Source organism: Ambystoma mexicanum, chromosome 8, assembly GCF_040938575.1.
Source record: "Ambystoma mexicanum isolate Mex_15411 chromosome 8, UKY_AmexF1_1, whole genome shotgun sequence".
In the NCBI taxonomy this organism is placed as follows: Eukaryota; Metazoa; Chordata; class Amphibia; order Caudata; family Ambystomatidae; genus Ambystoma; species Ambystoma mexicanum.
Genome location: NC_090929.1, coordinates 903,866,068 through 903,888,962, shown reverse-complemented (window position 1 = coordinate 903,888,962; position 22,895 = coordinate 903,866,068). Strand labels below are relative to the sequence as shown.

General features: G+C 44.1%; 1 protein-coding gene across 1 annotated transcript in view; it reads left to right on the top strand.

The window, feature by feature from the left end:
• LOC138472562 (mitochondrial import inner membrane translocase subunit Tim23) overlaps positions 1-22,895 on the top strand; it is a 540,823-nt gene that overhangs the window by 189,357 nt on the left and 328,571 nt on the right. The gene's annotated exons all lie outside the window — the stretch shown is intronic.

The window sequence follows — 22,895 nt, the reverse complement described above, 5'->3', positions numbered from 1 at the left end:
GTAAACTCACAGCAGAAAATATCAACCCACTATTAGCCAAAGCCCTCAATACCAAAATCATTAACGCCAAAGAACCGTGTGCCCTGGCAGACTTTTACCACAACTCTCTTACTAGTACAATAGACGCCCTAGCACCCTGCGTTAATAAAACTAAACGTAAAGACAAAAAATCCTCCTTCTGGTTCAATGAGGAACTAGTCGCCCTCAGACGAATTAAAAGATCGCTTGAACACCGCCTAAAGAAAAACCAGACCCCAGAAGCTTTGGAAGAATTCAACTCGGCAAACAAAACCTATAAATCAGCCATCATCGCCCATAAAGCAGATGCCTTCAACACAAGAATCAGTAATGCGTCCTCCGATAGCAAAGAGTTATTCACCATACTCAAGGAGCTGGAGAACCCGATCCCTATAATTAACCCAGTCAAACCTAGCAAAGAATGGTGCACCACCATCCAAGATGCCTTAGACACTAAGATTAAATTACTACAAAACAAAATTATCTCTAAAAGAAACCTCCTATCCGACAAACACTCCACGGCCAACCAGATCTCCACTACCGGAGTAAACACTGCCCCTTCCTTCAACTTCACACCAGTCTCTCACGATACAGTACTTAAGACTATAGCCAAACTCAAAGCGTCCAACTGCAAAGGAGACAACTTCCCAGCACACCTAATTAAACTCTGCGCCCCCATCCTCACGCCCATAATCACCAACTTTGTAAATGCCTCCTTCTCCACCAACCAGGTCCCAATCAGCATTAAAGCAGCCTGGGTCACCCCCCTTCTAAAAAAGCCCACGCTAGACCCACTAGTGCCTACTAACTACCGGCCCATAACAACTGTCCCATTTCTACTTAAAATCATTGATAAAATAGCGTATAACCAACTACAAACTCACCTAGAACAAAATAATTTGCTAGGAGCCAGACAATCAGGCTTTAGGCCTAACCACAGTACTGAGACAGCACTCTTGGATCTAAAAATCCAATTAGACGCTATCAGAGACTCAGGCAAACTAGCTACACTACTGCTACTGGACCTATCAGCAGCATTTGACCTAGTAGATCATGACAAACTATGCAACACTCTAAAAAAAGATTTTAATCTTTCCAACAACGCCACTTACTGGATCAAATCCTTTCTTACGGACCGTACATCCAGAGTATGGGTGTCATCTACACCAATTTCGCAGATGACACACAGATCCTCATCCCTATCTCAGGCGACTACACCCAAAACACCCTCACCATCAATAAAGTTTATTCCATAATCCAAAACTGGATGGCCCTGAACAGTCTTTGTTTAAATGATGAGAAAACGGAGATCCTCATCGTGGGCTCCCAAAAAAGATTAAGCACCCTCCAGCCGGACTACTCCCACATTAACATCGACAGTACCCAGATCCCAGTACTTAAACAAGTCAAAACGTTAGGTGTCTACATCGATGCCAACCTCTCCATGCACAAACAAATAGCAGCCCTCTCCTCATCCACAGCTTACACAGCAAAACTTATTGCTCTTAGTCGCCAATTTCTCACCCCTGTAAATTGTATCACTCTGGCTAGAGCCCTAATCCTAACAAAACTAGATTACTGTAACATCCTCTTCCTGGGAACATCCAAAACCAATATAAACAAAATCCAACTACTGCAGAATAAAGCCCTTAGAGCGGCTCTAGGGATAAAGAAATCAGAACATATCTCTAACATTAGAAGAGAAAATCACTGGTTGCCTATTGAAGCAAGGATCATATTCAAAACCCTTAGCATTGTCTACAAATGCACCACTAACAAAGCGCCCAGCTACCTCAACAACTCTATCAAAAACAAAATGGCTTGCAGATCACTGAGATCCAACAATCTGGCCCTCTTAGAAGTTCCCACATTCAAATATAGCAGAGCAGGAGGAAGTAGTTTCAAAGTTCTAGCCCCTTCGCATTGGAACGCCCTTCCACTAAGCATCAAAAAGGAGGAATCTTTACAAAACTTTAAAAAAGCTCTGAAAACCTGGTTATTCAATAAATATTGAACTATCTCACCAATTGTAATCTGATTTAGGACCTTATTTTCCATTGTAACGTCTGTAAAAATATGACTGTCTTGAAACTGTAACACTGTGTATTAATTTGACTACCTTCTGTATCCATTCGCCGTGATACCCCAGGGTCTGGGCGAGTAACAAATGTATTAAATAAATAAATATTAAATAAATATGTCTTGAACCTCCCACAGTTAATTTTGCCACAACCCAGTTTTGACATAAATGGCACATTTTTACAGTTGTTGCATCTTAACCAATTACCTAGGCAGATTACATATTTTAAGCAGAGTATGGCAGTCCAATTCTTACGGTTGTAGTACTTTGTTTCGCCGTCTAATAGTTTATCGCGATTTTCAGTGATAAATATTTGACCTAAGATTCTATAACTTTATACATACGCGGAGTAGTGGCAGAGTAGCAGTCTCGGCTACCCTCTTGCAGCTGCTTCCTGATCTCGGCAACCCAGTCTGTCTACTACTTTCATGAAAAAAGTGCTGGGGGGAGGAGCACTAATAAAAATAAATAAATTCCCGTGGAGTGGCCATGGACTAGCGGCAGAGTAGCAGTCTGTGGACGCCAGAGATGCTGCTCTGCTGAGCCCGGCTGCCGAGGAGAAAGGTCAGCAACTCCGAAGTTCGAAGCCCAGCGGTGAGGGAAAAAAAGCAAACTGCTATCAATGTAAAAGCTGGTATTGAGCAAGAGCCGTCCTGCCCCTCACTCCGCGAAACTGCTGTGGGAGGAGCAATCGAGCCATAGCCCTTTTGCGGATGAAATGGGGGGGGGCATGAACAACTTTATCCAAAATTGGCAGCTTGAATACCACCTTTGCTGTCCCGCTTTCGTCAAGTCCAGTAAACCAACTGGTGAATGATCTGCAGAGATCAGAGGACCAGGCCACTGAAAAAACATGCTTCGCTTCAATCAACTAGCTGAAGCACACAGCGGAAATCCACCAGCTGCGTCTCCAGCGACCAGAGACTTACCTGTGATTCCTCCCCTCGGTGGGGGCCCGTCTGCGTGTTCCCTGGCCGAATGTGCTGGTTCTCCGCCGCCTGTCGGAGGAGAGACGGCAAGGGTGGGGCCTCGATACAGCTTCCGGCAGACGAGGCGCTGGCAGCGACCGAGAGGTTCTCCCTGGACAAATCAACCAACCAGCCTGGACGACCCGGCAACACACCTCCATTACCAGCAGAATCTGCAAACCAGGACAACCGGCCAGGAGGAGTAACCCCGGCCATAAGCGACACAAATCAGACCACAAAGGAGTGTATGCCCCGACAGACTTGAACAAAAATTGAGCGACGCAAAAAAACCACCACATTACCGGAGCCAGACAACCCCCAAACGTGCCCCATCCCGACAAAACCGATCAAAGTGAATATAGAAGTGCACGCTTCACCAGTGGATTGGGCTATACCAGCAGCTCTACACACCGAGGTCGCTCCACCACAAGGACATGTACCTTGTCTAGGTAGCGAACGGGAGGACTCGGAGGCATACAGCAGCTGTTCGGACCCTTTGCCCTCTGGGGCAGAGAGAGCAGCTAGCGACGAGTTCCCTGCAACAAGAAAGGGGGGAAAAAAGGCCTGCGCTCAAAAAGAACTTTGGCAATTCCAGCAAGCAGGTAAGATCAGCACAGAAGTGGTGGGGAAAAAAACGGTGAAGTGCCCTTTTTCCAGAGCAAACTCGCAAAGCAGCCAGCCAGCCTTGCTAAAAAGAAATCCACCAAACTGAAAGATGGAATCAAATTAGACTGCAGCAAATTGTCCGTGGCACACACCTTTAACGATTTTTTTTCAGCAAGCAGTGCAAAAGAAAATTCGACTATCAGTGAAATCAGTGACCGTGAAATGCTTGAAGTGGTGTTTGACCCTGAAGCATCCACTAACTCGCGAAGGACTGTCTTGCTCATAACCTGCGCCAATATGGCTACTTCATCGGCAGCCCCCTGGCACCTAGGTAAAGCGCACTTTCCCCAGATAGAAACGACAACGGGAAAGTTAAAAGCTCAAGGGAACCTAACATTCCAAGTGAGCCAAGGGGCGGAAAAACATCGACAACTCTGACACCTGATAATCTGCAGATGCATGATGGCCCCCATTTCAGCAATGATGCACTCCAAATTACTATATTTGGAGGGGGTACATTGCGGGAATGGAGAAAAAAAACAAGAGCAAGATGGCCTAGAATTAGGCAAACCAAACACCGAACGGAGAGAGGAACCTTCCCACCAGATGCCAGCAATCTCCAAAACCTTCCAGGCAGTGGCTTGCCAAATTTCCATGGACGGGGAAGAAGCAAACCAGGAGAATGAAAAAGACTCCTATTTCTGTGCTAAGTGATACTACTGCCCAAAACAGTGTTCAAAGAAAGGACAAAGTGCCAGAGAAAAACAACCTCTCAAATGGGTCAAAAGCAAAGTGGAGGAAAGACGTACAAACACCAAGGCCCACACCAAATAATTGCGTATGTGAATGAAGACGTGATCATACTGTTAGCCGACTCAGGAATGACAAACTACAACGAAAGGGAGCTTATGCTAAATAAAGACTTTGCAATATTTGACCACACCAAGGTGAAACAAAAGGAAAAGTCGACTAGCAATAAGCAATTGGTCTTCTGCCTACCTCCCCCAGAGAAACGGCTACCGGGCAAGCTTCCTGTCCAAACTGGTCAGAGAGCAACACCAGTTTCGAGAGGAAATCATAACAAGCATGATCCTAAGAGCACCAAAGAATCACATCTGACTCCTAGCACTGACCCTATGGTTGGTCCAAGACTTCCTGACTCGCCAAAAATGGAGGATTTTTTGTCGAAGTGCTAATAAACCTAAGCGAACACCTAGATGAACCACTACTCAGCACACCAGGGGACAACCCTCCGGCAGTTCATCAAGGTTAGCGAAAGAAAGTCCAACTAACATAAGCGATACGGAAGACCGGCATTCTTTCCTTACATTGGAAGATCGATGCAAAAAGATAGCCCAAACAACAATTGGGGTTTACTACCCGACTCTCGCAGAGAGCATGGGAAAACTTTGAAAGACTCATTCACACTATCAGCAAGGGCGGTTATCTCAACACCTCATAGCTCCTGGGTGAGAAGCAAGGACACCGCAAATAAAAAATACACCCCAATCTTGTCGCAAAGAAAACTGTCTACTACAGAAGACCGCTGGGCACCAAGAAAAGCCCGACCACAGGACCCAGAAAGCCGAGGTAGGGATACTGCAATAAACAAAATCCAACCGGCAAGGTCTAGCAGAGAGAAAGCCGACATTTAAACTGGAACAACTAAGTGACAGCAGAGAATATGTTGTACTAAACAGAAGAACAGTCATGGAACTATTCCACTTTGTCACGAACCTCAGCTCACTGAAAACGGATGACTTAAAAATAGTGGAGCCAAGTCATGAAGGGAGACAAGCGACAACCTACCTATACATAACGTCCACAACAGTGAAACAAAAGATAAGCGACAAAGCTGGGGTACGACCTCGGAGAAATAACAGGAAAATCACAGGCTCTCACCTCGTGGCTTTACAAAGGATCTTTCGCAACATTTGAGATCTCCAAAAGGAAAAGAAAGCTGTAGGAGGAACCGATCCGACCAGGCCAGCAACCACAGACAGAAACCCGACATACAAGATCCCTCGGCTCCAACGAACACTACCTTGAAGCCATCAAGGGAAACTGAAGACAGAGGAAATAGAACTCAACCTAGATTATCGGACAGAGCATATCAAGCTGGAAAACGAGGAGACGCCCTCCAAACAGAGGCCTTCGAAAAAACTGAAAGCACGCCACTTGGCCCATTGACCTCAATAAAAAAAAACTTTTACATAGGTTCCCTTAAAGGAAGCAGGACAAGCCCTGGAAATGGGGGAAATGGCCCCCATTACACCAGCTGTGGGCCTGGATTCCCAAGGATCTGTTGACCCAAAGAAAATAGCAACCCAAGAGAATTTCGAAGTGGATCCGACAACACAACAAAGGGCAGGAAAATCAACCTTGAGGTTGGGTTCGTGAAACACTCAAGGTTTCTTTCACCTGACGGTTCCGGGAGACGTAAACCTGGCTTTGTCCGACATTTTGTGCCTTCAGGAAACGTGGCTAACCGAGAAACCAACCCTAGACGGCTTTGCCCTTGCACCAGCCAAAAATGGAATGAGGACGTCCATCTTCAGGTTTGCTAACAGCCATAAGCTCTGGAAAAGGGATGAGAGTGATAGAAATTTTGACAATGAACCTATTCAGATGGTTGCATGGGACTAGCACCATCCATAGGAACGTGGAAACGGGGAAGATTTCTGCAGTCCCGGCAGTAATTATGAATACCTATTGGAACCCTGAGGCCATATTCAACAGCAGCTTCTTGGGCATGCTGGAAAAAGAAATTGACCGCGCATACATAGAACACCAGGTCTCGCATCTCTTCACCTGTCGGGACTTAAATGCAATCTGCACAAAGAAGCTTTTGCCCTCACCTTGCACACTGGCAGAAGGGCGTGGACACGTCTGGCTAACTCTGATGACCTCAAGAGAACTAGTCAGCCTTGACAGTACATACGTTTCTACCAACCATACGCCTTCGTGGGAAGGCGAAAAATCTTTGGCAACGATTGACAACATCTTTGTCTCAAGTTCGATACTTGTAATTATTAACTCCTTCAAGATCACAACCTACTGCAAGTGACCACAACCTCTTGAGTACTATGTGGACCTCTTTTTACACAGAAAACCAGATGCCTAAAACTGAACTGGAAGCTAACAAAGGCAACCGCCTTATGATACGCGCGCAAAATATCAAACTGACCAGCAACTATACTCAGCTTGAAGCCTCTGGCATTATAAACATACAATTGGACTACCGCCCCTTACTTAATTCCTACAAGAAACCAAAATTGAACTGCAGAGTGGGTACTGGAAAAATCGCTCATAAGTATGACAAAATCCTGGTCTTAAGATCATTAAGAAGACTAAAAAAGAGACACCTTGAAATAATACGGAGTCAAAAAGAAAAGCACTGCTGGTGGCATAAAAGTACTACAAGGCTTGGCTGTAGAACTATCGCCTGAGCCTATACCAAAATGACTGAGGAAATGCTGGGGCAGGTTTGTGGGAAATACTCCAGCAAATTTTGGTCCTTGATCAGGTCTACAGAACATCAGTCGTGCAACGCATTAATAAATGGCATTGGCAAAGACGTCTGGGTGGCGCATTACAAAAATATATTCCACATACCACAAATGACACAGAAGAAACACACTGGGTGGAGCTGCACGACAGAGCTGACATCTTAGAAGTCCTCAACAAGCTTGAACTCAAGAGCACCAGGCCCAGACGGGCTAACAAATATAGATATGAAAACACCCGGAGGAATGGGTGTCCTTCATCAGTCTAGTATTTGAAAGGTGCACCAAAGCAAAGGAGCTTCCAGAATCTTGGACCTCTTCGGTAGTAGTCCCAATTTTCAAGAAAGGCAACAGACGACCCAAGAAACTTTCCTATTGCCTTACTGGACGTGATTGGAAAGGTCTATGGGTTGCTCCTACTACGCCTTTTCCAAACCTGGTCAATAGAAGCAGCATGTGACGATCCCTTTCAGTCGGGTTTCAAGAAGGTCGGCACCAGCATTAACTTCTTGACCCTGAGCATCCTTAAAAGCAAATCGCTGGCAGGGGGATCGTGAATATTCATGACTTTTATTCGACCAAGTAGACAGACCAAGATTATGGGAGAAACTAAAGGCGTGGAAATGCCCAGCAGAACTCCTCCAACCGATCGTAGCCCTACACAACACCAGAATGCAAGTTCGCTTAAGCCACCAAGGCACTTTATTGCAAGAAATGCCAACAAATCGAGGAGTAAAACAGGGCTGCCCGCTGGCCCCAGCACACTTCCTGTCCTATATGGGATTTTACAAAGACCTGGAGGCAAGAGTTAGTTCATTTTGCCCACAACTTGGCCAAGAAAAAATATCCAGACTACTATACACGGACAACGTTATACTTTGAATGGATTGTGTCCTCCCACGTATTCCTCATCTTAGATATATCCTTACCTTTAGGTTTTGCCTCGGAAATTTTTTTCTCTTGTCCAGCAGAGGTCGCCCCTACTCGAGGCTGCGGCGTCTGTCGCTCGACAGATCCGTCGAGTATCAACGTCATCACTCGTATAAAAGCCTCGAGCGCGCCCTTTGGCCTCAGTTCCGTTTTTCCGTTAGCTTTGCTTCGAATCGAGTGAAACGGCGCTTCAGTATTTCGTGACAAAAAGCGATGTCGTCTTCGAACCCTTCCACGCCGAAGACAGGCTTTAAAAAATGCCTAAGATGTGGAAAGAAAATGTCTTTGACGGATCCACATAAGAACTGTCTATGGTGCCTCAGCCCCGACCACCGATTGGAAGACTCTGGTTCGTGCCAGTCGATGACCCACAAAGCCCTAAAAGAGCGTAGAGGTAAACTGGCGATGGGGGAGGGTGTTTCGAAGCCTACTTTTAAAAAAGAAAGACTCGGACGAGTCTTCAAAATCTCATCGTAAGACATTCGAGAAGTAGATCGAGAATCTTCGTCTTCGAAGAAAAGATGGCATCGATCTCCCTCATCCTCTTTGACATCTTTTGGAAGAGGTTATAACATGCCCATCCAAACAAGACTCTCCTAGGAAATGGGAAGCCTTTCAAGTATCCATGTTAAACATTTTTTGAGAACGCGGCCCAGACCCCCTCAAAAATAGCTAAGGAAGACCATGATCCTGCTCACGAAAAAGGTGACGGAGGAAGGTCCAAAACCAGAAAGACTCATAAAAAGACGTCTAAAGTCATCGAGGGATTCTCCTTGATCACCTCGTAAGACTCATCCTTCGGTGCATAAATCGAAGGCAGAGGGAAACAAAGTGGCGTCGAAAGATCATACGCTTCGAAGCTCCTCGAGTCGACAACTCACTTGAAGGAAGCTACGTCGAGCTCGCGCTCAAAGACCGTGGAGTTTCCTTCGACGGTTTCCACGGCTTCCTCGACGATTACATCGAGATCGTCAAATTACTTCGACATCTAAGGAAGTGGTTAAGACTACGGCGCCATCGACGCTTTCGTCGACGCCCAAGCCTCTATTGAAGGAAAGATCTGTAATGCCTGAAAAGGTTTTTCAACCTGAGTCGCCATCAGTTTTTCAGGACCATGTCATCCATACGAGGGAGACTAATCAGAACAAGAGGAAGTGACATCTGCTGGTGTTAGATATGGTACAAGACCTGTCCCAGAGGAATTAATTGATCCTCAATCAAGAATTAAAGACTTGCAAGAATGTTTGCAAACAGCAAGTGGCCTGGATACTTCTTCAGAGTATGAATTTGACAAACCAGATCCATCGGAACAAGTGGATACGAGTTATAGAAGACTCATGGGCAGAGATACAGAATTTATGGGGTGGGGTAGGAGTTCACCAGTCAGTCATGATGATGACATGACAGATATATTATCTGGAACACCCCAACAAGACCCCATTTTACCCTTTCACATTGCATTACAAAGAAGGGTCAATTCTGCATGGGAACATCCTGAAGCCATAGGGGCTGTGAATAGAAAGTTTGTGGCAAAGTATAGACCTTGTACATCTGACCCGGATTACCTTAGTAAACCTCCATCTCCGGAAAGCTTATTAGTACAGGCAGCCACTTCCACACAAAATGCTGCATACCCTACAATCCCTCCATATTGGGACGATAAAAGTGGATGCATGGTCCAGGAAAATCTTTACATCGGGCCAAATGGCTTTGAAGTCTACCAATGTAACCTGTACTTTAGCAAAGTTCCCGTATACTCTGTGGGACTGTATGTCAGCGGAAGCTGAACACATCCCAGAAGGCGAAGAGCGTGATGGCTTTCTAGCTATTGTAAGGGATGGAAAGGAGGCTTCGGGAGAATGCCTTCAATCAGTACTGGACACAGCTGACAGCATCAGCAGGTCCATGGCGACTAGCACAGTGCTACGCAGATTTGCGTGGCTAGGAAAATCTGGGTTTGCTCCTGATGTGCAATCCAGACTTCTTAATATGCCCTTTGATGGCTCGAGGTTGTTCGGTAACAAGGCAGATGAAAGTTTGGAGAAGCTACAGACCTCCAAAGCGGCAGCAAAATCTCGAAGTGTCGCTATAGACAACCTCAGCAACGCCCCTACACAGGCTCATCTTCCTGGAGGGGTCGTCCTTTTCGTTATTCCTCAATTGGAAGAGGAAGAGGGCAGGCCAATCAAAGAGGTCAAAGAAAATTTCCTCGGGGAAGGGGAAAAGGTGCTAGATCAGCCCCAGCAACGGCATCTGTACCATCACCCGCTGCTGCAGCTGCCACAAAACCACTCTGAGGTTTTGACCCACACGACCCCGGTGGAAGGCAGGATCTCACAGCATCTGAAAGAATGGCGGGGCATTACTTCAGATGCTTGGGCACTGGAAACAGTATCCCAAGGTTACTGCCTTCCTTTTCTAAAGAAAGCTCAGAACCATCCTCTGCAATACAATTCTGCCAAGCATCCGTATCCGCTCCTGTTGCAGGAAGTTTTAACCCTACTACAGAAAGGTGCAATAGAACATGTACCTGTAGCGGAGAGGAACAAGGGTTGGTTTTCCCCATACATTCCAAAGAAAGACGAAGGACTGAGACCCATCTTGGGCTTGAGAAACTTGAACAAGTTCCTAAGGAAGGACAAATTCAAGATGGTCACACTTTCTCAGATCTTTCAGGCTCTCCAACTCCAGGACTGGTTGGTATCATTGGACCGTCAGGATGCTTACTTTCATGTGCCAATACATCTCAAGCACAGAGTACCTGAGGTTCGCGATTGGCAATTCTCACTATCAGTTTCGAGTTCTGCCATTCGGGTTGACCTCCGCTCCAAGAGTTTTCACCAAGTTGATGGCGGTGGTGAAAGCGAGTCTCAGAAGAGGGGGGATTCATGTCTACCCCTATCTGGACGATTGGATGATCAGAGTGCGTTCTCCAGAACAAGCCCTGGATCACCTGTCCAAAACTTTTCACTTCCTTCACAAACTAGGTTTTTCTCTGAATTTAAAAAAAGTCAAACATGATACCATCACAAAAGCTCCAATTTATAGGAGCCGTCCTAGATACCTGTTCGGGCAAAGCCTCGCCTCCCGAAGAGAAAGCTCACCACATTCTGCAGATGGTGACAAAGTTTCAGAATGCCCAGCATCATCCGGCCTTCGATTTTCTCAGGTTGCTCGGTCTAATGGCATCCTGCGTTTTCCTGGTGCCAGAAGCCAGATTGAGAATGAGATCTCTTCAATGGGCTCTCAGAACTCAATGGTCCCAGTTCTCAGGGGAAATGTCAGATCTACTGCAAGTCCCAGCCCAAGTAGCACAGGATCTTCAATGGTGGGCTTGCAGACGACACATCCTCAGAGGAGAATCTTTTTGGCAACCATGGCCGGAGATAACAGTAGTGACGGACGCCTCACTCACGGGGTGGGGAGCCCACATCAACGATCTGACAATCAGCGGACGTTGGTCTTCATGGGAGTCAAAACTACATATCAATCTTCTGGAGTTGAGGGCAATCAGACTAGCGCTGAAGGCCTTTCTGCCCTCTGTACGGGGAAATAATGTTCTGATAATGACGGACAACACAGTGGCCATGTTACTACCTCAACAAGAGAGGAGGAGTAGGGTCACTACCGTTGTGCAGAGAGGCGATGAAACTCTGGTTCTGGGCAATACGAGCAGGGATCTTTCTATCTGCAATTCATCTAGCCGGAGAGCAAAACAAACAGCGGATGCTCTGAGCAGGCAGAGCACAGTCTCTCAGGAGTAGGAGATAGCTCAGGAAGTCATTCAAGAGATCTTTGCCCTTTGGGGAACCCCTCAAGTGGATCTGTTCGCGACCGGGGTCAACCGGAAGTGCAAACTGTACTGCTCAAGGGAATTTCCCCCGAGAAGAGCTCTGGGGGATGCGTTTGTGGTGGAATGGGAGTTCCCACTACTGTACGAGTTTCCTCCAATCCATGTGATCCCTCAAGTAATCAGGAGGTTGAGAAAGTTCAAGAAGACCATGATCCTAATTGCTCCGGATTGGGCCAGGAGAACATGGTACCCAGACCTTCTCGACATATCCTTCTGCCTTCCTTTAAGTGAGGATTTTCTCGCGCGACAGGAAGTTTGTTCTCCATCCGGAGGTCAACACACTGAACCTTCACGGATGGCTTCTGAAAGGCTGAGATACAAGGATTGGGACCTTCCGGATGACGTGATGGAGATTTTGCTTTCGGCCAGAAGGCCAGCAACTAAGTCTCTGTATCGGTGTCGTTGGAACAAGTTCAGTAGCTGGTGCAGAGAAAAGAATGTGGACCCTTTTCAGTGTAATATTCCCACAATTTTATCTTTTCTGTTACATTTGGCCAATCTGGGGCTTCAGGTTGGGACAATAAAGGGATATTTAGCAGCGCTATCCATCTTTAAGCGCTCTTCTGAAGAAGAATCTTACTTTAAAATAACGTTGATAATTCAATTCCTAAAAGGTTTAAATGTTTTCCCAATACCTTTCCAGGTTCCATTGTGGGATCTAAATCTAGTTTTAAAATTTCTCACATGTATTCCATTTGAGCCCTTACATTCTTGCCTTTTAAGGCTCCTTAAGTTAAAAACAATTCTTCTTGTAGCATTGACATCAGCCCGCAGGGTAAGTGAGTTGCAGGCGCTTTCGAGCGGACCTCACACCATCTTTTATAAGGACAAAGTAGTTCTTAGGGTTAAACCTTCTTTTCTGCCAAAAATTGTTTCGGATTTTCATCTGTCACAAAAGATAACTTAGCCTACATTTTACCCTCCTCCTCATGCAAGCAAGGAAGAGGAAAGACTTCATAGACTAGATCCCAGGAGAGCTCTTAGTTTTTACATCTCAAGATTTGCAAAGATTCGCCAGTGTGAACAACTTTTCGTGGGATACACTGGACGTAAACTGGGCCTTCCGGTAACAAAACAAACTTTATCCAGATGGATAATTTTAGCCATAACGGAATGTTATAGATTGGCAGGAAAAGAACCGCCTGATGGACTAAGAGCTCATTCGACCAGGGGCATGGCAACTTCTACAACATTAAAAAGGGGTGTCCCTGTGCAAGATATTTGTGCAGCAGCCACATGGTCATCTAGGCACACCTTTATAAAACATTATGCATTGGACTCGAATTCTTCTCAAGGGGGTCAGTTTGCAAAATCTGTACTACATTCTGTACATGATTAGAAATGGATACTGTACTCCCACCTCCGAGACAAAACTGCTTTGGGAGGCTATCTAAGATGAGGAATACGTGGGAGGAACATCCAATCGAAAGAACGTTACAGTTGGTAAGTAACTTGTTCTCGACCAAACGGCCATTGGTATCCAGGGACAGTTGACCAACTTTCTGAAATGCATCGCTGCCAACCAACTGGAAATAAATAAGAACAAGACAATAATCTTGTCCCTAGGAAAGGGGAGAGCAAGATAAAAAAAATATGAACTGGCAGCTTGATGGCGCAACAATTGAAACAGAATTCAATTATCTGAGTCATGCTGGACAGTTCACAACAGGAGAGGGCTATGCAAAACACCTTAAAAGAAAAAATGTGAAGTCTAACATCTCAGGCACAAGCAGTTGATAAAGTTTGGTCGCTGCTCACTACTGCCTGTCATAAACTTTTACAAAGCCAAAGTTGTTCCGTCGATTTGTTACGGAGCGGAAGCCATGCCAACTCTGCCCAAAAAGATCTGGAAACCACTCGCAAGCTATTTCTGGAGGAAGGTTCTTAACCTGCCAAACTCGACACCAATGGTTTTGATAAGGCGTGAATTAAGCCAGCTGTCGCTGGAGACAGTGGTTGAGCAAAATGGCATGATGCTATACAGAAAACTTCTGCTGGAAAACCGGCCAAAGCTACTCGAGGCTATAAATGAAGAGCTGAGTGGTAGATATTGCAATCTTCTAAACCAGTGGGAAAAACAAGAGGCAAAGCTGTGAGAGATCCAAAGTTCGAGAAAAGAACTAATTGAAAATCAAACAAAATCCAAAAGAAAGTGAATGAATTGCACTGGATCGCAACGTCTGACACGGCTGCAAAATACAAACTGGTTGCTCATCTCCCGCTACATGCACGGAAACTTCATGAATTACAAGCCTTTGTGGGTAAATATCCAAACAGAAAGCAGAGAAACACATTTCTGAGAGCCTGCTTGAACCTCCTCCATACAAATGAAATTCTAGCAACATCGAATAAATACAGATTCTGTAAAAATCAGAATGCGGCCGAGATAACGAGACCCCTCCTACTATCATGTCCAGGGGGTTAAAACATCATGAAACCCTACCTGAAAAATATCCTAGCCTTGGCTCACATCTTCAAAGAAGATATCTGGTGGACGAGGCTGATTGGAGGTGAAAAGACAGTGTGGGTGACGGCTATGGCCAAAATCATGGAACTGATTTTAACAACGACGACAATGAAAAACAAGTCAGGGTCTTAAGTAAAAGTCTGGTGATTCATCTTGTAAAAACCATTTTCTGGTTAAACCAAGAATAAAGTTTAAAAAAAAAACTTTATACATAGGTATAGATTATCATAAGGCATGTAAGTATGGAATTTCAGAGTATCATGTACACTTTCCTCACTGTCCAATAATTCTCTGCCATTTCTGTTCCCAATATGGCAGTGAAGGCTACCACGTCTTAAATTAAAAACCACGAAATTACATTTAAACTGTTAACTTTTTACATTCCTGCGAAGTCCTGTTGCAAATATAAGTCTTAAAAGTTTATTAATAAAATAGTCTTTTGAGGCAATGGTCTGCCTTTGTCCTCCAAATATGGTAATGTACTTCCAGGCTGCTCTTGAGTTGGCTTTGAAGCTCCCAGTAGAAGTCGCGGGGATGTGATTTCCTTTTTCACATGTCCGTGTCCCAGAATCCCTATTGTAAGATGCCTCAGCCCAGACAAGTCTGATGCCTAAGCTGTTCAGTACTTTTGGTCCATTCAAAGTTATCCAATAAAGCAATTGGCACTCCTGTGTCCTAGCATTTATGGTGGCTCCTTCTTTCTGGTGTTAGGCCACTCCTTTGGTCAGCCAAATGTCCCTTGAGCCATGGCAGAAACCTGTTTGGCTAGTTTTCAGAAGGCAGCCCATGTCTTTATTTCTTTTGTTTTAAATCCAATGCAAGCCTGTTGAATAAAACATCCCATATGTTTCCCAGCAACACCCCATTTACGTTGCTAGGCCAAAACAAGGCCTTCTTTAAACATTACACTTTTTTAAAACGGGCATTTTTCCTTATTTACAAAAGCGCATTTTAACACATGGGGAAGTCTGCTGGGCTGACCATTTCAAAAGGTTTTCTCTCTGAATTTCCCACATTGTTTTGCAGCCCTAGTCAGTTTCACTTATACCACAATCTGATTAAGACACAGGTCCATTGAATTTGACATAGGCCCAGAGAGCCAGAGTCTCTTTTGCAGCCTTGATATTTGACATTATGTATCTCAAACGTCAAGCGTTTGCTTTCTCAAATTTGGCTGACACAGCCTGTCATACAGGGGTAATGCTCTATTTTGCTGGAGCACAATCTGGATATGGGTGGGCATAGCAGGGTCTTGCTGATAAAGTAGTGTGATGATTAACAGATGAAAATAGCGTCAGGGCAGCATCCTTTTCAATGTAAAATATTCCCTTTTCAATGGGAACTTTTTGCAAGCAGCAGAGCAGCGCTGTTTTTTTTTTTTCTTCTCAATTCGCTTCTTTTGGTACACACTGGCACCTTTCTCGGGGGTGTGCTCCCTGTTCCAACTCGCTCAATAGGTGTTTGGTAAGATGGTGCAGTGATCATTTTGCAGCTGCAAAACAGTTTTAATGTGGGGCAATGGTGCTCCAAGGAGCCAGCGCAGCCATTTTGCTGTTGACTGCAGAAGCGCAGCTTGATTATGGACGGGAATTCTGATGAGTGGGTCAATGTAGCACTCAAGTACACGTAGTCCCTCCTTTCCATGGCAGCCATTTTTTTTGTTTACTATTTATTTTTTACATTTTTTTTATGGCTGCTGTGGAAAGGGAAACCTGACTTCATTTTCTCTTCACTGGTGGCCATTTCATTTACTTTTACTGTTTTGAAACAGAAAAAAAAATCTTTTAGTACCCTGGTCTCAGGGTCCAGGATACTAATTAAGCAATACGCTCCTGCTCGGGCCTGTAAAGGGCGTTACCGGAAGTAGTAATGCCCCCCTGCTCAGGGGCATATTGCTTAAATAAAACAGTATTATTGTCCCCAAAAAATGTTCTCCAAATAGATTAGCACTATTGTCATTGCTACATATAACCCGGACTATTATTGTCCACCAGTCGTCCGCAGTTAAGGTGTTATATCTTTCAAGTCTTTCCCAGGTACAGTCCATTTTTCTGACAACCCAGGACAAAGTAGTATTAAATGATAGTTTCCACAGCTCCCTCCAGATCACAAAACCTACAATTACAATGTGTTCCCTTCCATTGTTTCCTCACCATCAAGATCTCCTTGGTTGGTTACAGGTTCAGTCGAAACCTTAATCTTGACCCTTAGAAACCATTCAGAAACATTCTGGAGTATCTTGACAGTGTTAAAAGCCCGGCTTTCTACATTCAAATGTTTATACATCGCGTACTGGGACCTTTGATCAATTGTATACAACCAATCCTTTCGCCATGGTTTAGTTTTTACTGATTCTGGGTTGGAGATTAGTGTGCTTTCTGACACTTGGGTCTGGTGAAATAGCAGAGCATGCCAATCTGCACGCCTCTAGAATCAGTCCAGTTTTTTTTTTTTTTTTAAACCTTCAATAATGAACTTCTTACTGGCAATTTTTCCTTGTACATTTTCGATATATAGTGCAGGAGACTTCCATAACATCGCCTAAAGAGATACAAGTCCTAGTTCATACCGTATCACGCGCTTTGGGTTCTCATTCGGGAAGGCACAATGCTTTCCTCCAAAATAAGTCTTCCAATGTAACCCACATTGAATGCGCAGTGGAACAAAACACTTCTGCCCTGTAAGTATGTCCCCTACTTTCATTCTATAAAAAGTTAAGGTTGCTATCAAGGGGAAGCGTCCAAACCTTTTTAAGTAGAATAGAGGCCTGTATTGCTAGATGTTTCGTTTTTATCCTTAATTGAGCTGTCATTTACACTAATATTTACCAACATCCCCAGGTAGGTAAATGATTTAACATTGGCAACCTATTCTTTATTTAGGAACCACTTTCTCAGACCACCTTTCCTACCCCGTGCTGATTAAAGGATAAGGAGTTTAGTTTTTAGTCAGTTTGTCCTAGGCTTGTTTTTGTCTGTGTAGCCACCTATTGTTACTGAAGACATATTGGTGTCTGGTCTAAAAGGACAGGGTAATCGGCGTACAGTAGGTGACCTATCAATCGGTCATTAAAGCATGGAGGGAACGATCTTGATTTCTACAGGTTTTCCACCAGATATGTTAAAATAAAAAGTTGGTACTGGCACCAAGGGAATGGGGGCGGCAGCCTGGTTTTAAACCCCTGCTTATTGTAATTGATCTTGATGGATTACCCACGTTATCTAACCTGACTTTTAGCAAAGTTCAATAATATAGAGCCTGTATTGCAAGCATTAGTCCCACTGGACATCCCCAGGAAGCCAGCTTAGATCACGAATATTCTTGGTCAACAATGTCGAGCGCCTGTTCTGAATCAACAAAGGCTAAATATATTCTCCCCCTCCCACTGAGACTGCGCATCTTCAAGATGTTTAGCCAGAAAATATTCACACTTCTGCCCATTTCTTTCACAAAACCTGATTGGTGGTAGTCGAAACTACCCGTCGCCACCACCCAATCGGATAACTTTGCCAACAACAGTGAAGCAAATAGTTTGCCGACGTCATCAAGAAGGGCGATAGTTATTGGATTCTGCCGGTATCCCCTTCTTGGATATTGCCACTATGATGGAGGAATATACTGTCCTAATGGAAAAAATCTGTCTGTCTTCGAAAAATGCCGTCAAATTCGTACACGTGTTTAACTTTTTTGACCATTAAATTAGTCAGCCCATCCGGCCTGGGGCCCTTGAGTTACTTGCTTTTTTATCAGGGTAAACGTGTCCTCCTTTTCAAATGGAAGCTTCCAGTCTACCACCCTTGAATCACGGTTGGGTTCTTAAGTCACATTGGGTGACTCAATCTCCCGAAGTGCATACTGGTTCCAACATTTCATTTGATTGAAGGTTCTATTGTGTGCTTACTAAGATGATCAATTGCTATATTTCATTTTATTTTCTTCTGTTTTTTTGATGGTGTGTTCTCTGCATCATTCTGTTCCATCTTCCACTTATTTGCTTTCACCCAATTCCTATATTTTATTTTTAGTGCCGCTTTATAAGAGTGCTAGTTCGTCCCTTCACTCAGTTTTATGCGCTATAAGTCTGCTCTAAGGACCCTTTCTTCATGTACCACAGAAATGTGTGTTTACTAGTGAAATCCATCCTTCTGTTTACATCAACTGAAGATGCAAATTGCATTAGGAATCGCAGATATTCAGGTGTTTTTTTAATGCTTTTGCCTTCATCTCCTAGTAGCCTTTTATGTAATTCTGCTATATTTTGTCAATTCCTTTTCAACCGGTTGCGTCCTTGCACCACTTCAAGGTTTACCACGCTAGATATTTCAACAACCTTTATTTGGTTAACCCAGGATATTTGGAGGATATTATGGTCACTTGCTTTAGTAGACATGACTTCGAATTGAAACAACTTGTGCCTTGAAACACTTGTGTATAGGCACATTATAAATGCCATATCATAATCCTAGCTTGTAACTACCAGTAAGAAATTCCCACTTAGAAAGATGTCATCTATTACAGCCTTCTTACCGCCACTTTCCCAGGTTTCTCCACACAGAATGTCCCCATCTACCAAACCATTAAGCACATGCAGTTTCCTGCATGTATCTTCTTCCACCCACAATTAATCTCCTTTTGTCAGGGTTTAGTTTCAACGCTTTCCACGCTTTCCTTTTTATTGCCACTCCCAAATCTAATATATTGATATCGCCACAGATGATTAGGGTCCCGAGTGCATTCACAGCTTTTATTTATATTATCTGCCAAACATTTGATAAACTCTTCATCCTCAGTACCTTTTGGGTTCCAGTAGATGATGAGGTTGGTTTTAAACCATATTCTCGAAACACCAGTGATTGTATGTATGGGTTTGGATGTTTAACCACAACTTCCATATTGGCTCTAATCTTTAGAGCAGTCAAGAGCAAAAAATATGACTAAACCCTATTGTATTACACAATGCTAAGCTACCCTCACCCAGTTCCACAGCGCCCTGCTGTTTTACCCTTTTTGTTCACTAGCAAGGCGTCTGACAACCAAGCCCAAGAGCCCCCTCCCTCTAGTATGTTTTTCCGGCTCCTCGTACTCCACTTTCCTCTGTGCACCATGTGTACCACCCACAGTTATCGCAAACAAATTATTTTGTTATTTTCCAAATCTTGTTTTTTTTTCCTAACCACTAGAGTGTGAGGTTGAAGGAAGTTAGCCATTACCCCATCGGTCTGACCGTCTTCCCTGAACGTCTCACAATCCCACTCCCTCATTAGATCCTCTATTTCCCATTTTTTCCTCAAGACTAGGATAACTCTCTCAGATCAAAACCCAGTGGGAGTAAGCCCTCCGCTTTCTCTAACAGCATCCCGTTCACCAAATTGGAAGATAAAAATAGCAAAACCTTATCAAGCTGTCTCTTTTGGAAATTCGACCAATTCTAGGTCTCTCATTTCAGTGGACCTCCGTTTTAGGATACAGCAAAATAACCACAGCAGAGCTATTCAATATTAAGTAATCACCCTTCGAAAACAATCTCAAGGTTTACACAGTTATTATTTACATCAGACATAGTCAAACGTCAGATTGTGCCATTTGATAAATCTACTTTATTTACACTTGGCTCTGTTTTGCTGTGTACTGAGCCCCCTTCCACCCTGTCACCTCGTGTTTATGTTCCATTGTTACAGAAGGCAAAGTTGGGTCTTTATCCAACTCAACCATTTTCACTTCTTGATCGTAGGGTGTGGATTTGTTACACTTTGTGGTAAATAAGACTTGGTCAACTTCTGGCGCCTTTGTTCTCGTATTAAGAATACTGGAGACTTACACTGATCTATAGCCTCGCTCTCGTCACCCACTTGCAGCCTTCTCATTTCACTTGACGCTTGTTTATGTAATTATGTAGAATGGTGCAGTAAAGTGTATTCTCTTTATATGATTGATTATAAATAGCGCTTAATGCTATCTGTGGCGCGCTGTTTTCTCATGGCTGTCTGTTGTTCCTCGGTTGGATGGATGGATAAATCAATCAGAAGCTGTATAGACAGCGTAGGAGATTCCTCTGCTGTTCCAGTCATAAGAACACGATCATCTGCTAAATCGTCATGCCCAGCCAAGGTTCAACTGCCTTACGGTTTGTCTAACGATTTCTTCCTTTTAGATTGCTGTTTCTCTGGTGTTGGTATTTAGTTTCGTGAGCATTTTCTTGAATCGTTTGACTTCATTTTTACTTTCCATTATTTGTTTTTTTTTGTGGTTTTTTTAGTGTGCGTTTGCAATTGTTTTGCCACTAGTGATTTCTTCTTTTTTCTCAAAGATGGGATAATCCATTGCGATTGAGTCATTTGGGTGCTGAAGCCTCCCTACTTCTGCCACATCCTGATTAGGCTTAGAAATGAATGCTCCTTTTTCTCAACCAGCACGTTGATTTTGTCCTCTTCAACTTCTCTTTCAATGGATGAAAAATCATGGATATGAGAATCCATTGCGACCTCGATTTGACGATCTTTCTCAGGACCTCTACAGTCCTTTGCCGCGATTGCTCCACCACACCGTGAGGACAACAGACTTTCCTCTGTACTCATTTGGAACGTTCTCTGCTCATCCTGGAGCTTATGTTGATTAATTTTATTCTTTTTTGCTATTACGCAATAGAATTAAGGGCTCCAAGACGTTTTGTAATAGAATTCGTTTTTCTGTGCTCTTTTCCATGTTGCCATGTGCAGCAGTAAAAAGCCTTCCATAAAAATCAGCTTTGAATGCAGCATGGCTAACATAGTGGTCCTTCGGGTTCTTTTTAAAGATTCATATAGTTTTAGGAACGGTGCCAGAGTAATGTTTAGAGCAGACATCGTGCCAGTGTAAATGCCACCACCACCAGCTACCTGACAGTGGCACTGGCACTGATGGCTTCTGTTTCCATTTCGATACCTGAGCTGGGGTATCGGTTGTAAAAGAGCTCTGAAGAACTAGTCCCTTTTTAGTACTGGTTTTAGTAATGGCTTTGTCAACAGTATGCTCCATCGTGCTGTGTCCTAGTGTCCCTGAATCAGTTCTCATCAATCATAGTCTGATTAACTGCGCCAGGGGCTTTCTCATGACTTGCGTTATTTTGAATGGGTACCTGCTCATGTGTTTCTTCAATCTGGGACTCAGAATCACCACTTTTTATTTTGGATTGTGTCCTGAATTCCAACTACATCCCTGTTGGTTATAGAGCACTTGGCCAAAGGTCTTGAAGAGATCTGCTCCAGAACCTTGGCGATCTTCGCTATCTCCTTCTTGATGGAGGTCGCCAAAGCATAGCTGCGTTTTTCCATTGAGACATTTGATGACCTAGCAATCTGGACATCCTCAACTATAATTGTTTTTTGTAGTTTAAGGTCAGACGGCAAGAGTGGCACAGGTAGAAAACCTTCAATTTATTTAGCTTTCTTTCCAGTCGGAACAATTTCAGATTGTAGCTGCTGAGTTGCCTCGAGCAACTCCAAGTCTGCAATTTCTTCTGCTGGTTTTCCAACTCTGCCCGTGTGCGCACTAGGTTTCTTGTTTCTACAGAAAGCCTTGTTTTGTTTGCACACAGAACTTTGTAGACCGTTTTTTATTTTTTGTCAAAAGCTCGTCAACAATCTGACATATTTTTCTGTGAGGTTCTTTTTGGAGCAGATGGTCTTTTTTCGATGGATGGAGACGGCAATTCGATCCTTGACGGCCGCGCAGTTCACTTGTTCAGATTCAAGCTCCTCCTCGGCTGTGTCATCACTGTGCTTCTGAGGGTTTGGAGCCACCTTGTCTGTTTCGTCGCCGTTGGTGAGTATCCCAAATACTGAGCTAGTCTGTACCATATGAAGAAAGGAAGAGCGCAACCCCTCCAAATTGGCGCCGTTTCACTTCACCCCCTATCTTCACTATGTCCAAGATTTAACAATTGCTGCCCATGTGATTTATTTAGTGTAGCCAGCCCTCATTTTCATACACCTTTCCACTGTGTACTGTGCCATATTGCGGTTGCTACATTGATTGAATGTCTGTTAATACGGGACCACCTGCTCCGAATGGCATGTATTACATACCAGGGTTTCTCTATTAGATGCCCAAGTTTGATCATTGAGCAGTTCAGTGGCTTCCCCACCTTGGCCCTTTATTGGGTTTTCCGCTGCATCCGACCCGACTACGAACACCGCTCCCTCCACGGCCCCCCTGTGTGTTGTCTCGACAAAGTTTGGCTTTTCGTGTGCATGCTGCGGAGATAGACTCTGTCGGTGAAGTTTGCTCGGTTTGAGGTATGACTGGTGCAGGAAAGGAAAGTGTACCAGTTTGAATTGTGAGTTCAAGGCGACCTTTTGCCTTTGTATGTAGGACCAGTCTGCTTCGTCGATTGTATGTGTTCAGGCCTTTTCCCATCTAGTTTTGGCAGTTGGTGGTTGTTGCGTTGTGGTGAGTAATTCCTTGCATATAGTTGACATTAGTTTGCTTT